A 16606-nucleotide genomic window follows, 5' to 3' on the forward strand; every position below is an offset into this window, starting at 1 on the left:
GATTTTTATACTTCAGAGTTCAAATCAACAAGTTTTCTAAACAAAAGGTCAATGTGGATGTTGGATAAGACACAAAAAAAAGGTTTATTTGTATCAATTAATATTTATTTGTATATATTCCCTTTGGCTTATATGGATGATACATGTTAATACACGTAAAATAAATATCTTAGATCAAGGTCAATAGATACAGATACATGTTGTATCAATTGATATAGTACAAATCATGATTCAAACCACACTATAACTAATCGATTCATATGGATGTCCTAAAGTCGAGTATATGTGGATAATTTTTTTTTTGACACCAAGAACATATATATTAGATATAGGAAGCCACTATAATGTTTATAATAGCTCATAGGGATAAAACAATGAAATTGGGTGGATATGAAATCCAGCTCTTAGTAATCTTAAAATAACGAGAGTCTTTTGCCAACTTACTTGTTGATTTATTAAATTTCTTATTCATAAACTTGCAATTCCATAATGGACGATTGCGAAAAAAAAGTTTATAATATCTAAAATGAGAGTTTGAGTTTCCCATTTAACTTTTGGCATTTCCCACTGGTTGCTGCTGCTATATTCTACACACCTAACTCGAAACAAACTTGTTACAAGTCAAGTTTTTCTGCCAAATGTATAACCTGCAATAACCTCTCTGCCTATGCATGCTCCACATCTAAGTATCATGCATATAGATGCATCCTCCTTGCTCGAATTCACATGCATGGTTACGTAATATCAGTCCCAGTCTTGTATGGTTTTCAGATAATATAGTCCTAAAATATGCATCACAACAGATAGCAAAAGTGGAGGGATTAAAGGGAAGCCATGATTTGAGTAGGAATATCCAGGCTAGTACTATCACCACTGTTGAATGTTCTTTTCATTACTAAACCTGTCATACTATTGAGATAATGTGTACTTCTGATCACTTTAACTGGATTTGATTTTCATCCCTGAAATATACGTCTGCATATTGCTTTCCATATTTCCTAACTTGCATTAGACATATTTACTATCCATTCTTCATCCAGTTCACTGAAACTATTCTTGAACCAGCTTCTAATTCAGTTTTCAACAGAAGTGTCAACTTCCCGTACTTCTTCTCGCTCCAAGAATGGAAGTCCAACAAACTTTGCAAATGGACAATCCCATAGGATATGCCTAGTGGTTTGAACCACCTGACTACACATGTTGTAATGCTCTCCGCCATAATGTAGTATTCAATCCATATGTTCACTTGATGGAATGATATCATTGATGTATTTCCACAGGAAAGTCTTAATTCTTGGTAGAGTGTTTAAGCCCCATAACAGTTTCCTAAACTTTTCCATTTCAACATCATAGTTGATAATACTGTTATGCTTGATATCCACTAGTTTGTGATAAGCTGATTTGACTGTAAACTGGTCATTGCAAGTGAGAGTCCACAATAGTCTGGTTAGAGTGTTTAAGGGAATTTTCAAGGCTAGTATCTTGCCCGCACTTTACTGATTGAATGTTTCCATGACTTACTCACTGAATCAATGAGATCACCCACAATGTTGTAATTTACAGAAAATTCAAAAAATCTAGTTGAAACTACTGGTGATTGCTTGCCTGGAATATAGTTATCTTTCCACATATGTATCTTCTTACCACTACCAAACAACCAGAAGATATATTTGTGCACAAAGTACGCCTCACTGTAAATGCTCTGTCATTCCCAAGTTAAATTTTTATTTTTTGTTACATGTAAGATTGACTTGTCGGGAAAATATCTTTCTTTCAATGCCTTAGCTGAAGATTATTGAGAATTATTGTAGAGTCTCTAAATCGTATTCGCAAGTAAAGCTTGTTGAAACACTCTAAATCTCGGAAGCCCATACTTCCAAGAGACTTGTGATTGTTAACTTTATTCCATGAAATCAAGTAAACACCTTTTTCATCTTGTTTTTTCTACCAAAAAAATCTTTTGAACCTTGTCCATCTCCTTGATAGTTGCTCTGGGAAATTTGAAAACACCCATTTGATGTGAGGGTATTGCGTTCAAAATAGTCTTTATCTTTATGGACCTTCCTGACGATGTCAAAAACTTTATGTTCCATTCTAGCAGTCTTGTTTTCATGCCTTCAACTAATCTTGAGAGTGATGTTAATTTACGCGTGTTGAGAAACAGGGGAATCCCAAGATAATTTTCCTCCAACGACATACGCATCATTTTTAATCTTCATAATATTCTACATGTCTTGAATGCAATAGTTTCGAGAAGAAGACTACATATTTTTGTAGGTTGATCTGTTGGCTCGAGGCTTCATTGAAGGAATTAATAACTTGTAGCAGGTTTTTAAAATTATGGATATCAACCTTGACAAATAACACACAATCATCGGCCGACAACAAATGAGATACCTGAGGTGAAAATGCGGGGGTTTGACAACCACACCCAACAATTCGTTTGGCAATCTGAGAGGACTTACTCCAATACACTTTCTAGAGAATCAACTAGACAATCAGACTCAATATAGATAAAAGTATATCGAGGAGTTAATATCTCTAACTCTTAATTCAATCAACAAACAGAAATCTGCGAGCCCGATTGAATATAAGAGGAATTACTTGAACGGTACCAAAGACCAATGTTCAAGTGTCAAGCAATGTAAATCAACAACCAAAGGTTGGATATTCTAATTGATTGATAACGCACAACCTGTGATATTTCAATTATATAACAAAATATAATGCGGAAAAGAAATAACACAAACACCAGAATTTTGTTGACGAGGAAACCGCAAATGTAGAAAAACCCCGGGACCTAGTCCAGATTGAACACCACACTGTATTAAGCCGCTACATACACTAGCATACTACCAATTAACTTTGGACTGGACTGTAGTGGAACCCTAATCAATCTCGCACTGATTCAAGGTACAGTTGGGCTCCTTACGTCTCTGATCCCAGCATGATACTATGCACTTGGTTCCATTAGCTTATCTCACCTACAACTAAGAGTTTCTACGACCCAAAGTCGAAGACTTGATAAAAAAATATGTCTCACACAGAAAAGTATATAGGATTGAATAAATCTGTATCCCACAGAAATACCCAAGAGTTTTTGTTCCGTCTTTTGATAAATCAAGGTGAACAGGAACCAATTGATAAACCAGAGTTATATTCCCGAAAAACAGCATAGTATTATCAATCACCTCACAATAAACTTAATCGACTAGCGAAACAAGTTATTGTGGAATCACAAACGATGATACGAAGGTGTTTGTGACTACTTTTCTACCATCGGATATATAAATCTCAAGCCAATTTTATAATTGCAATCAATCACGATAGAAACAACAAGATCAGATCACGCAACTACAAATAGAATAGTTGGGTCTGGCTTCACAATCCCAATGAAGTCTTCAAGTCGTTAACCTACAGGGTCTCGATAAGAAACCTAAGGTTAAAGGAGAATCGACTCTAGTTATGCAACTAGTAATACACAGGAGGTGTAGGGATTAGGTTTCCCAGTTGCTAGAGTTCTCCTTTATATAGTTTTCAAATCAGGGTTTGCAATCCAAGTTACCTAGGTAACAAAGCATTCAATATTCACCGTTAGATGAAAAACCTGATTCAACCAAGCTAATATCTTTCAACCGTTAGATTGAACTTAGCTTATTACACACAAATGAAATGTACCCTCATTTAGGTTTATGTAACCGTACCCAAACGTTTACACTATGTTGGTTCACAGATAGTTAACCGAGGTTAGCCATATGATTACTCTCATATCAACCTTATTCATCTTAACCATAACTAGTTCAAATGACTCAAATGAAACTAGTTAAAGAGTTGTTCAATTGCTATATTCTCATGGATTTATACAAGAATACAATTGAAGCAAAATTGGTTTGATTCACTCGAATTAATACATGAACATTATAGCCACGGTTTGCAAAGATTGCATTCCTTATTGATAAATGTTTAGGTTCATGTACAACCGATTTTATAAAGTAACCTACTTAAGTATGTGTACGGGTATGCGTACTTAAGTAACCGGGTTTGAGTTTGTTAGTTTTCAAACTCAGCAGAAATTCACGGACGTGAACTTTCCGCCAGTATGCGTACAATATGCGTACTTTAGGTAATCAGATGAGTTTGGTTTTGGTTTTCAAACTCGGCAGAAATTCACGAACGTGAACTTCCGCGAGTACGCATACGGGTACGCATACTTACCCAGTCTCCGACAACCTTTTTGTATACACACAAGTATGCATACTGCTCCCGGTTTTGGACTTATACACTAATGTGCGAACACACTATGCTTATATCCAAAGATGGTTACAAGATTCTAAACTCTTTATTTCAATCATTGAAACATTCTTCTATAATGACAATAGCCGTTTTCACACGCTATTAGCATGAAAGCAATTTTCAAGATATTGAAATAATCATTATCGAAACATTCCAAGTCTTACACCAAATGATTGTATCACACAAACCATGTAAAATGTTACTCGGAAATTTTGTTATGATATAAGATGAACTTGGTCGAAGCGAAAGCTTACCAACACATATTTCGAGAAATATGTAAGCGAGATATACTCAGCTCGAAATCTCAAATGTGTATAGAGAAAACTATATCGTAACACGACTTATGTCTCAATATAGGAGATAGAGTAGAAATAGACTTTCCAAGTGATAGATGAGTTTAAGTCTCCACATACCTTTTGTCGATGAGGTTCCACAAGATCTCCTTAGTAGTTCTTCGTCTTCAAGTGATAAACGCCGTGAAGTCCAAGCTCAACTACACAAACTATGTCCTAGTCCGAGATATCTATAAATATGCTAGAAATCAAGACTTATAGTTTTGATCACTAACATTGACAAACATGCTTGAGATAGCAACGCATGCGAGTTCGACCGATCAATGCTCTAACATGAGGTGCATTTTTCGCAATTTTGATTCCTTATATTTTATTTTCATGTTTAGCTTTTTCTAATGCCCTTGTGAATAATTCCATGGTAAGAAGAAATAGATAAGATGAGATTGGGTCACCCTGTCTAATTCCTCTTGTTGGTTTAAAAGCATTGCAGGGTGACCCATTTAACATAACTTGGATTTCAGATGTGCTGATGCACACTTGTATAAGACCACAAAATTTATCCGCGAACTCAAATTTCTTCACAATTTTATCTAAGAAGGATCATTCCACCCGATCAAACGCCTTTGACATATCTAGCTTTAACTCCATGAAACCCTTTTTTGTTTTTTTTTTCTTCATACAATGTAGAGGTGTAAATTGGGTTGTGCCAGCACGAGCACAGCCCAACCCAGCACGTGACATAGCCCAGCCCAGCACAACACGTTAGTTTCATGGGACGTGCTGGGTTAGACTAATTGGCAAAGTAGCCCAGCACAGCACGCGACACATATAAGCATGTGGCACGACACGATACAACACATCACGTTAAGAAAGCACGTCATAATATATATAAAGTACTACCCAACATGGCACAATACATCACATTTTGTGTATATTTCACAAAAGATCCTTTAATATAGCCAATTATTGACATTTTATTATCGTTATGTTGACTTATTTTCATAACAACACATATACTATCTAAATATTTGGAAAATATTTATATTGGAAAACATAAAATAAATGTGCCAGGCACATCACAACACGGCACAACACATTTGTTTTTCTGGCACAACACAGCACGGCACGTCATAATCTCTGGCATAACACGGCGTACAACACGCTAAGAACGTAATTTCGTGGGCTGGGCTATGCTGGGCCGCCACGTTTTACACCTCTAATACAATGTATTAATTCATGTGCAAGTGTAATGTTGTCACTTATCTTCCTTCCTGGAACATAAGCCACCTATCATATTGTCCATCAAAAGCTTGGGTCTCAACACCATTATTTTTTATGTCAGCTTACATGTAGTATTACGTAAAGCTATCGGTCTATAATCACCCAGAAACTAAGATAATTGAGTCTTCGGAATCAAGCAGAATTAGCTTTGTTCATTTTGCGTAGAATTTTTCCATTCACAAGAAAACTTTGAACCATCTGAATGATCTAATACTCCAGATTTTTTTGATGTGTTTCTCTCAATATAATCATATACTAATACTTGGTTAACCTAGGAATTCTCCAGGAAAAAAATCTCATGTGAGAGAAAAGTTGGATCCCAATATCGTTGGAGTTTTTTTTTTCTGGATCAACAAAGAGTTTTGTTCTTTTTTCTTTTATTTGGATCAGTAAATAATTTTGGTGCCGACGAGTTTCAAACTCAAGTCACCGGTATCATCACTCAATGACTTTACCAATATACTACAGTTACATGGGTAATATCATTGAAACTTCTCAATAGGTTTTCTCTGGAAAAATTCTCACAGCAAATACAAAAATTGGATCAATTGGCCAAATATTTTTAAAACATGGTTCTAATGGACGAACAAAAATTACTATGGGTGAAATGGACACCAAAAAAAATAACAAGAATGAATCTGGATTTATCCTGGCTTAAACTTAAAAAATAGCGATGTTGAAACTGGATGCATTCTGATATAAATTAAAAATAAGAAAAAGTATTTGAAAATGGGATGGATGAAACTGTTTACATCTTGCCTATTTTTACATTCTCGTCCATTTAATCAATATCAATTTTTACATGTTTTTTTCACCCAGAAATTGTCGTTATTGAGTTAATTGACCAATTTTGTGTACAAAATTCTTACTGATCGAAAGATGCTTTTTCTTTGTCGAGACTAACTACTGACTCGAGGAATGATTATTATCACATTAATTACAATATGTCTTGCTTAATTAACAATCATTCTTACAGATAAACTTTTTGAATCTGAAAGTATATTTTAATTGGCAAACTTAACCTACTTTAATCATATGCATCTGTTAATTTTACTCTAGTTGGTCTCCGTTTACTTCTATTACAATCTTCAGATTAAGCTAATTTAGAAAAGCAAAAGAGAAACCTAATACTTATAGAGGTCCAATTTTGGTAGGAAAAGTGTAAAAGGGTGACATATTAGCAAGGGGAGAAAATAGGCAAGTAGCTGCTGCAGTCTCATATTTCTTTATTGACAATGTACGCGCTATACTTGTACCTCAGACACGGAGTATACTCGCCTTTCTTTACTTTTACTTTTTATCTTAGCACACATCATGTATATACTATGTATGAACCCTTGAGACTAAAATTGGGTCACATATAATACTAGATGACTGCTTCAGCAGTGCCAAAATTGGGGGCTTGATTTTTGTGACGTAATTTGTAACAGCTTTTGTAACAATATCCGTAACAGTGATTTTATAACATATATGGAAGTTATATTCGTGTAACACTTATATTGTAACAATTGTAACATTTCTGTAACAGTTTTAGATCTGATGGTTGAATTTTGTTGGCAATCAACGAACAAGATTAAAATTAAAAGTTTAGCTGACGGTTTGTCGACCATTATCATGCCGCATTAACCGTCAATTGGATCGGGTTCCATTCGTTTTCATCGCTCCTAAGCATAGTTGGGGACGATAACTCTCCGATTGTTGATTCAATTTCGAGAAAAAACAATCAATTCCCATTCAATTGAAAACGATTAAAAATGAAAAAAAAAGTATTGCAAGCAATGTATTTTTAGGCCCCATATTAACAGTATAGAAGGAACTCCCTTCGATCGTCCAGACGAACAGAACGGATTTGCAAGTGACACAGCAAAGGAAACCAAAGAAAAAGAAACCTCACATTATTGGGTACAATGATGAGATATTATTTCCAAAGGTGATTTGACTGTTTTGTTGGCTTACGATGGATCATGAAAGGATGGATATGTGAAGGGATGAACAATATCTACCACATACCTGAGAATTGATAGATAAGTGCCTATCATGTGCAAAACCACAGGCATGCCACTTGAGAAAATAAGTAGCAAGTTGTCATATACTTCTCGATTTGAACCTTAAATCATATAGGTGTTACATCCTAGGAAATCATTCTCGTCCTTGTAAAGCGCACTCATAATTTTATTGGTGACAAGTCGCCATGAGCGCAGTTGGTACTGCATATGCCAGTTGTCAAATGCATAATTGTGAGGTAGGAGTAGTGGTGTTACACCGGCATTGGCCCGACTTCATTTGGCTCGCAAGGGAATGGACTATTTATTATACTTTAAACGTTTTTTTTTTGTTTAAATTGGTATTGGCCTGAAAGCAATAATAAGATTTAGAGGGTGTTCTGCAAGGAGAAGTAAATTCCGGAAGTCATAATTTATTTTGCATTTTTTCTTCAAGGTTATTATTAGGGCGTCATATTTTATTAGAGCGGCGTTACCTAATAGGGACAAAAACGGGTCACCCATAAATAATATCAAAAACCCCTTATCTCAAATAACTTTGTAATGACTAAACAACCCTTATTTAGTGAATTTTAATTTAATTTAATTAAATAAAAATTAAATTAATGAATTTAGTTGTATACTCGGTGAATTCTGAGACAGTTTTTGTGGGAAAAAAAACTGGCCGTAAAATAAACTTCTACGGTTGGAAATAATCCAAAGCTGGACATTTAATCACTTCTACAGTTGGAAATAATCCAAACCTGGACGTAAAATCACTTCTACGGTTGGAATTAAAAGAAAACTGAACATAAAATCAGATTCTACAGTTGGAATTAAACGGAACCTGGGCGTAAAATGAGCTTCTATAGTTGGAACTAATTCAAACCTGGAGGTAAAACTATATGCAAATAAAATTCTAGACCTGGACGTAAAATCACTTCTACGGTTGGAAATAATTCAAACCTAAACGTAAAATCACTTCTGCGGTTGGAATTAAAAGAAAACTGGACGTAAAATCGGATTCTACGGTTGGAATTAAAAGAAACCTGGATGTAAAATCACTTTTACGGTTGGAACTAATCCAAACCTACGTAAAACTACATGCAAATAAAATTCTACGATTGGAATTAATCCAAACCTGGATGTAAAATCACTTCTACGGTTTTTAAGTTTTTATTTTAGTTAAAGGGTAATCTAGACATTTTGTATATGTGTTAGGATATCCCATAACCACTTTTTTGGACATTAAGAATCCAAGTGAAGCCCCTTTATTGGAGTGTAACGCTCCAATAATAGCCTTCTTTTTTTTTAGTTTAACTAAGTCGAAACCAAACACTTTATTACGACATCTATGATCGTAAGAACAAAACTCTATGCGCACTTGAAAATATTAGAATTCTTAACCGCGGAAAATGAGTCATTTGTCCAAATATTTTTAAAACATGGTTTTAATGGACAAGTAAAAATTAGTATGGGTGAAATGGACACCAAAAAAATAGCAATAATGAAACTGGATTCATCCTGGATGCATCCTGATATAAATTAAAAATAAGAAAAAGTATTTGAAAATGGGTAGAATGAAAATGTTTACATCCTGGCTATTTTTAATTCTCGTCCATTTAAACAGTATCAAATTTTACATATCTTTTTCATCCGGGATTTGTTGATTTTAATCTTTTTAACCAATTTTGTGTATTTTTTCATCGACTGAACCTAGACAAAGGCTGTAAGTTGAAATTGGGCCATAATAAGCGTCTATCTTCTGGCCATCGGGGATATCCTCATCCAGTCCCAGTGGCCGTAGGTTGAGGATGACTCATAAACGTGTAGATTTTTATTCTTTTTGGGGGCATATATCACAACCATATACATCACTGTGACCATAAAAAGTAAGCTCATATTTACGATGACTTCATCATACGTTGGATAAGAGACTGCCTCACAAATTTAAAACTCAAAAGAAAGAAAAAAACTTCACGTGTAAATTTATTTTAAACAAAAAAACAAAAGCAGAAAAAGTAAGGGGTGGCTAAATTCGTGGTTCTGTGGCCCCGAAAGGATCGAGATCTTACTTGCACAGTCACACCTCACGCCCCGCCCCCGCCTACAATTCTCGAACTTTCTTTCTTTTAATGCCATTGATGAGTTGCTTTCATCATCACATCAAATCTTAAAAATGCATATTTTTAGTGATCAAAACTGCAACGGGATTTTAAAGAAACTCCCAAAATGAAAAAACCAAATAGTTGCTAACTATTTGGTGAAAGAAGGCCTTGATAAAGATAGTTTCTTAATTATTCACCTTTCCACTCAATCCAATCCAATATTATTTGGAGGGAAATTTTAGTTACATAATTTTGAAAAAGGCATTTACTATACGAGAAGAAGACAGAAATTCAAGAGGTCAAGCAAGTTATCTTTTTAGAGACCATTGTGTAGTCCAGCGGAAATTCAAGAGGTCAAGCAAGTTTCGCTACAGACACCAAAAGACTGATTCAAATTACTATTGCTACTTTAGACACCCTGGTTACTATTTGAGACACTTGAGACACTATGGTTGTTTGGAAACTGTTTACATGTTCTGATGATCAATGGATTGGAATTTATCCAGTCATTGCTTTGTGCTTTGATTCATATCCTAAATGTTTGGTCCTCTCCTTTGCGAGAGAGAAGGTTTTCTGAAACAGTTTATACCTCCGAAGATATCGATCGGATAGGCAAGAATTGGTGGAGATATTACAGCTTGTATAGTTTTTTTTATGATCTTGAAAAATTCTTCTAAGGTTCCCAATTTCCTAAAAATTGGCTTTCTTATTATATGTATTGAGGTTAGCCTCTTTTCTGGCAAAAAAAAGGCGCGGATATCACCTCTCTTATACCTCCCTTATAAAAATGGTTGAGAGTGATCGCGATCTGCAAGACTGTTACGGAGGGTATCTATCCAGTAATCTTGTGGTTATAAGAGTTTTGTTTTGCATGATTTTTGTAGATCCACGTATAATTTGGTACACACATACCAATCCACAAAATTAGTGAATTTTGTACATCCACGTATAATAATAATTTCTGGGTGAAAAAGACATAAAATTTGATACTGTTTAAATAGACAGGAATGCAAAAATAGCCAGGATGTAAATAGTTTTATCTTACCCGTTTTCACCCTCGCTATTTTTTAAGTTTAAGTCAGGATGAATCCATATTCATTCTTGCTATTTTTTTGGTGTCCATTTCATCCATACTAATTTTTACTCGTCCATTATCAAAAGCTGTGTCTGATCCTTCTTTTGTAATGTAGTGTAATAGCTGAATAAACTGGATTTTATTTTTTATAACCATGTTTTAAAAATATTTGGGCAATTGACATAATTTCTTATACCAATCTTTCTATCTGGAGGTGTAAATTGGACTGTGCCAGCACGAGCACAACACGCTAAAATTTGAGCACAGCACAGCCCAACACGTGACTTAGCCCAGCACGGCACAACACGTTAGTTAAATGTGACGTGCTGGGTTTCACTAATTGGCACAGTAGCCCATCACAGCACGTGGCACGGGACAGCACAACACGTTAAGAAAGCACGTCATAATATGTATACAATACTACAAAACATGGCCAATACATCACATTTTGTGTATATTTCAATAAAAAGCCTTTATTCTAGCCAATTATTGACATTTTATCATCGTTATGTTGACTTATTTTCATAATAATACATATAATACCTAAATATTTGGAAAATATTTATATTGGAAAATACAAAACAAATGTGCCCGACACAGCACAACACAACACAACATGTTTATTTTTTTGGCACAACCCATCCCAACACGCCTTCTACCACAGCACATCACGACACGTCATAATCTCCGGCACAGCACAACACGGCACGTAGCACGCCAAGAACGTGATTTCGTGGGCTGTGTTGTGCTGGACCAGCACGTTTTACACCTATCTAACTAGTAAGAGAAGACCTCGGTACCCTTATATAGTAAGAGATTTATAATGTTTTTTCTTTCTTCTTTCGATTGATTAAAACATTTCGCAAGTTTCGAACTCAGATAACTAATATCATCATCCAATAATATTATATCTATATTACAGTGACACCGGTTTTATAGTGTTATTTGTCATTTTAATAAGCTGAGCTGAAAATTTAGGTGGAGAATTTAGTGCTATGAATTTCGAACTCGGCTCAGTGATATTATCACCACTATACTATAATGACATCAGCAACCACTTTATTCTATGGCAAGCACAACCTTGTGTGAACGCAAGTTTATTTCTTTCTTGGTGTTGGTATAATTGTATTTTTGTAAACAAAAATTCAAATAAATAGTTGATCAAGATCTATTGAACAAACTTAGAAAGATTTCCTTTACTTATGGTATAGATTTGATTTTTTATGAAGGTGGAAAGATGACAATTATAGACCAATCCCCTTCTTCTTATGAGTCCTTCTTGAGGTTCTTTATGCTTAAAATCTTTGCGAAGATTTCATACGTGCATTCCTTCGCTAAAACCCCTAATTATGGCTATCTTAATTCTAGTTAATCCTCAACAATCTCAAATGCTCAAGACACGCCCAAAAAGAATCTAATTTAAGGGTTTCTTTTTCTAACTTTAGATCCTTAATGTGACTCGTACAAATCTTTGGTAGGGCTGTTTTAACATTTTTACTTGGTTCTTTTAGTTCCATCAAAGGCCAATAACATGTTGAAAAATTGGGCGCCAATCATTAAAATTCCCAAGCGGGTGAGTTTTGCAGCTGTCTTGCTAACGGTATATGATTTGTTGTATTCTACCTTCACAAATGGTTACGAAAATGAAAAAGAATAAATGAAAAAGAATGTACACGTAGTTGAAGCCAGCAATTCGAGTTCAGTAATGCCTGTATTACTGAAATTAAAGTCAGCTCCTATCATTGGGTTCGGCCAATTCAATTTCTGTCAACTATGTTCTCCAGGATGTTATTGTTAACTGGAGAACGTTATTATTTGAACCTCCTTACATTTAGCGGATTTTTGGTTTCCTTTGTTTTTCCTTTTTCTCCTCTCCCTCTATTTAGTGGCTTTGATGCTGCTTTTGTAATTAATTTTTTTCTTAATATATTTCTTACTTACCGAGAAAAAAAGAAGTAATAACCATTTCTAAAATAGGAAAACTAGAAAGAAGAGACAAGGTTAGCTAAATGGCTCTTCTAGAACCTACTGGCAATTGGACGCCCCTCATCCTATAATTTTTTTAAGATATTTTCTTGTTAACAATATTTAAACAGTAACCTTGAAAATGTGATTAATGGTGGATACAATGAACCTAAACTATTCCAAATAAAAAGGACAGAAAAAGGACTGCAGGGAATGGATCCAAAAAAGTAGATCTCAACTTGTTTCAATCAATCAAGATCTAAATTATGATTCTTCTGTGCCCTCATATGACAATTTTGTTTTTATACCAAATCGTAATCATATAAAAATAGATTATGAAAATGAAAGATTTGATTTTTTTTAATTTTTTCACTTACTTTTGATGTAACATGAATAATGTATATGCATATTTTTTTTTGTCACTACGTTGTAATGAAAAAGGTTCTAATTACCATATCAAGATCATAAATATTCATATTTCATGGCGGTTTTAACCTAATTATATTAATTAATGACACCATTAACAACAAATCCCCGCCCTAACAACCCAATTGTAATGTAGAATAATTCTAGAAGATTTAGATTCTGGCAGCACCAGCAATCATATACAAAGTTTTGTTACGATGGCCAACTAAGGACAAAGGGGTCATGATCGCCCAAGGGTGAGCTATAGTTACTGCCACCTTTTTCAGGGGCTTCCATTGCCGGCTTCCTTGTCGTTAGGGGAATATAAACGAAAGAACGGGGATATTTATAGGGTGTTTAGATATATACTCCGAAGTTGTTATCTGATTTCTGAAAATCGAAAAATCAGAAATCAGTTTGGCAATAATTTTCAGAACGATTTTTAAAAACAGAAACATCAGTTATTTGTAAACTAAAATATTTCGCTTCTGCTTCTGATATCCGAACGCATTATAAATGAATCGCAGTATGGTTCCACATTGCAAGTTATAACATATAGCAATTCTCCTTTCTAATTTGGAACTAAATTTCAAAGATTTAATTGAAATGATACCTCCTTTTAACAAGAAGACTTAAAGAGCGTGACTATATCCCCTCGAGTGCTTGACACTTGACTCATACCGAACTGATCACATTTCAACAGGCCTTCCAATGATATGGGTCCCTACTCCCTAGAAGCAACAGCTACATATGCATTAGGTGGCAATCTTTCGGTGGATGGTTCAAGTCCATAAGCCGTTGCTAATTTCCTCCAAAGAAAAAAGAAGGTCTCTCAAATCATGCACTTTATAAATGTTATTGCGCTAGTCAAGTTCGAGTCAAGTGGTGATTGATCGTTTGCATGGTGGGACTTGAAGGGGTTAAGATTCTTAAGAACTAGGGTGGTTTTATTTCCTTTCTAAGTTTCAACTACCCATATGATGATTATATTGATTAAGAAGGAAAATGTAAGGGAGAGTAAATGGGCACGCCTTCTCTCTTTATCTATCAAATCTGAAAATGTGGATATCTGGCATGTACTTGCTTTCATTTACCTGTAATTAGAGACACTCGTGGTTCATGCATAGTGTTCCTCCATCTCAATCGTGCTTTTCACTTCCCACTACTCTCCCTCGCGCACACTTTTCCGTCTAATAGATTTCTCCTTTTTATGTTATTTCAGTTGCCAATCATTGCTTGCACTCAGCCAAAGTAAAATGTATTTTGTCAATTTTGTACAATCAAATCAACCCTGAATTTGGAACTCTCGAAAAAAAAAAAATCACCAGTGGCTCTGCGTTTCTTTTCTCTTCTTTGACTCGATTAACTAGTTACCAACTCCTTTTAATTTGCAATTGACCTTTTGTCATTTCATTGCCCATGCCAGTTGTGGTATGATTAATCGATTTGCATTTTACCGTGACAAAAGGAAAGGTGAATTGTGACGGACCGGAAAATTATGCCTCGCGCACCTGGGCGCGCATGCCATGACTTCTCCGATGCGTCATGATGATGCTACGATCCGTACTTTAAAGCTATGCAAATACACGTTCATTTGCCCTTGCAAGCATGCTCGTGAGCATGATGCAGCTATTTTAGCTTCCACGCCGTTCCAACTTACCCTTGTTCTGCCAAGGGTTCGAAGCCATAAAGGCTATGGTCGATGCATCTTGCATGTATCACTGGCTTCCGAGTGTTGTCCATGCATAAGGCATGCTTGGACTTGCACATAGGCCATTGACGGCCTCATTACATCTCCTTCGGCTCATGCAGGCTCTGCTGCTCACATACCGATATGAGTTCCTTTCCTTGCCATGCCCAATGCACTATTTGTACATGCCTACGTCGAACGCCTTAATAGGAAGTATGAGCATCCAGGGAATGGAATGCAACTAGCCTCACCAAGTATGTCCACAATCATCTCTTGCGTCGAGCTACCGATCCAGATGATATGAGAGGCCAAAGTGCCGCAATCATCTCTAAATTAGATGATATGAGCGACAACGTGCTGGACCGGCAATGTTGCAACTCATTGCGGCTTCCTACGTACCCTTCCCTACTCTAAAGGGATCAAAAACAGACCGTAGTTCATCAACGAAAGGACAGAAACATAAACCAACTCGTTTGCGAGGCCGTGACCAAGCAATAATGGTAATGGCCTAGTCCATATAGGCCGTTTCGTCAAAATGCATAAGGAATATGCATCATCGAGTCTGTGGCATGGCATAGTAATGCCCATGCTTAGCATGCTCGATTGGAAAGTCTACGTAACTATAAATGAGGCCTAAGCATCATTTATACCGTTCCGGCTAAGCTAAAAAGCTTACTTGGTGCATGGTCCGCATATGTACATTCAACCAAGTAACCCTTCCTATATATGTTAACTTGAAATTTTTACAACTTTGATTAGGGGAGGAAAAATCATTCACCAAGTCCCACTTTTACTATTCATGGCCGTTGCCATATATTTATGAATAACCGGCCAAGATGGATGTACATTCAGTTCTGGCTCGTAGGCCAGTGCCAATGTCCTGCCATAATGGTTGAACATATCCTGAGCCAGGTCCACTGAAGGGTCGTGATGGTTGTATTTTTGACTTTGGCTTATATGCCATTCCAATGTCCAGCCGTGATGGCTTTACATTTCAAAAGCCAGTCTGCTCAGGCCTGTTGCACCATTGTGGTGCGATATTGGCCATGGGCCAATGGCCCGCGTATCGCACCATTTTGGCGCTACTTTGTTCTAGGTCATCCTCTCAAACTGGCCTAATGCATCATTTGATGCGAGATTGGCCTTTGGCCAATATAGCTTACAGCTTACACCTTCTTGGTGCCATATTGGCCTTGACCAATATGCCCAACGTAATGCGCCATTTTGGCACTGTATTGGCCTAGGCCAATGTTCCTTTTGCAACGCAACTGAACTTGAGATGAAGCTTCATCTCATGCCACGACGCATCTTTGCGCATGCACCATGCTAAAAACACGGGGTGTTACAATGTCAGATTCAACCACTTGGTAAAATACTAATGCGGTGAAACTACCATTCATAAAATCTTGCAGAGTTGCTAGCAGAAGTCCCCATGATAGGATAACATGTGAGGAAATAAATGACATAGACATGGAAGGAATGAGACTTGCCCGAGTGCGGAACCTCTTGATGGA

Source organism: Papaver somniferum, chromosome 2 (assembly GCF_003573695.1).
Source record: "Papaver somniferum cultivar HN1 chromosome 2, ASM357369v1, whole genome shotgun sequence".
In the NCBI taxonomy this organism is placed as follows: domain Eukaryota; kingdom Viridiplantae; phylum Streptophyta; class Magnoliopsida; order Ranunculales; family Papaveraceae; genus Papaver; species Papaver somniferum.